Consider the following 2,549-nt stretch of genomic DNA (forward strand, 5'->3'; position numbering starts at 1 on the left):
TAAATGCAATTCATGTCTGCTTGTGATTTTATATAAATCTTACATGAGTATCACGCATCAATGACAAGCTGTTCACCCTTTACTACTAATGAAATCAAAACATAAATCAGATGTACCAACCGGAGAACAACCATAACTTGTTATAATGCTAAAGGAGTCGTTGCATAAAAGGCCCAAACAATTTCAAAACAAGTTATTAGCCTTTTATGATATCCTCAAAGAATTATTCAGAAAAAAATTCGAAGCTCTAAAGGCATGGCGATCACTAAGAGAAACATAATTAAATCATCTCCTATGGTGAGATGAAAATGACACCAAAACAAAGGAGGCCTTACTATCATCTTATTGTATCTTATTGGTAAGAAGACTGTTGAAGATATAATCACCCCATAGATATAATGCAATAGATGTCGAGCCACCTACATCCGCCAAAGGTAGCACATATATAAACATCACAACCATCTTCCACTGGGGAGAGGGCCAACTCAACACTGCCGACTTAACGCCAGGACAACTCAACACAAACGGGACAACTCAACACCAGGACAGCTATAAATCTAAAACACACACACACACACGCATATATATATATATATATATATTTATTTATTTATATACTGTATATATATACATACATATATATATATATATATATATATAATATATACATATATATATATATATATATATACTTGTTTTACTTGTCTCTCTTTAATGAACAATGGAAACACTTCTTTATCCCAAACTACTTTCTCACATGGTTCTTCTTGTAATATATATAAACTACCGATGAAATGCAAATGATCTGTAGACCATAGAATTGTTTTATTTTTCGATATTGAGTGATTAAAGGGATTATAAGATTTACCTTATTTGTGTTGACGGTATTAGTATATTGTTAAGTTCAGTTCAATTAATCGGAATAAGCATATTTCCATACTAGAATGTTGCTGCCCATCTCTTTACATGGAGCCCATTACTTAGAGATTTTGATTATATTTCTGAAATGTAAATAAATATAAATTTATCCTCTCACCCAAAATGGAAATTCTTAGCCAAGGAGGAAAAGAAAAATCTACATATGAAGGACATTTATTTGTGTTTGTTAAGTTTATACTATATAATAATGTCAGATTTTGGCGTTGTGATCAAGGTGCTTGGTGCAATGCAAGGATTCATAAAAAAAAATTTGGATCTGTTATCAAGGAAGTAAAGAAGCATTCCCATAATTCATTTGCACGCAATGTTGAAGTGGCTAATGATTACACAGACTTGAAATAATGCGCAGTAGACACCATCGAGAGGCCAAGTGTAGTAATAAGGGAGATAATAACAAATGTATCACAAGTTACACATAGGTCATTGCCTGATGCTTTAGCTATGAGAAAAACGATTAAAAGTAAAAGGGAAGTCGTAAGTGCTCCTCCTCCGACACCAGCAGATCTTCATGAGTTAGAGTTGCTACAAAAGTACATAATTTACATTCCAGAAGAAGGTAGAGAGGAAAATGATCAACAGGTCATTTACATCTAATTGGTAGTTTATATATTTGACAAGGAGAACCATGAGAGAAAGTAGTTTGGGATGAAGAAGTGTTTCCATTGTTCATTAAAAAGACAATTAAAACAAGTATATATATATATATATATATATGTGTGTGTGTGTGTGTGTGTGTATGTGTGTGTGTGTGTGTTATAGATTTATAGTTATCCTGGTGTGGAGTTGTCTCGGTGTTGAGGTGTCCCAGAGTATAATTGTCCTAGATTTACCCGCAGAGATGAGCATTGGCTCGCAGGGTATTCATTGCAGATAAATGTCACGAATACAGTTTATATACATGACGCTTCGGGATTTGCCTAACTTCTATTTAGATATGTTACACTAAATAGATGTAAGTCGAATATTATATTTTGATATACATATATATATATATATATATATATGTATATATATATGTATATATATATATATATATAAATATATATATATATATATATATATGTATATTATATATATATATATATATATATCTATATGTATGTATATATACAGTATGTATATATATATATATATATATACATACATATATATGTATACATATATATATATATATATATAAATATATATATATATATATATATCCATATATATATATATATATATATAATATTACTAGCCAAGCTACAACCCCAGTTAGAAAAGCAAGAAGCAATAAGCCCAAGGGCTCCCAAAGGGAAATATAGCCCAGTGAGGAAAGGAAATTAGGAAATAAATTAATGAGAATAAATTAACAATATATCATTCAAAAAACAGTAACAGCGTTAAAACAGATATGTCCTATATGAACAATTAACAACGTCAAAAACTGATATGTCATATATAAACAATAAAAAGACTCAAGTCAGCTTGGTCAACATAAAAACAAATATATATATATATATATATATACTTATATATAGATATATACGTGAATATATATATATATATATATATATTTATATATATATATATATATATATGTGTGTGTATATATATATATATATATATGT

The sequence above is a fragment of the Palaemon carinicauda genome, chromosome 20 (assembly GCF_036898095.1).
Source record: "Palaemon carinicauda isolate YSFRI2023 chromosome 20, ASM3689809v2, whole genome shotgun sequence".
NCBI lineage: Eukaryota > Metazoa > Arthropoda > Malacostraca > Decapoda > Palaemonidae > Palaemon > Palaemon carinicauda.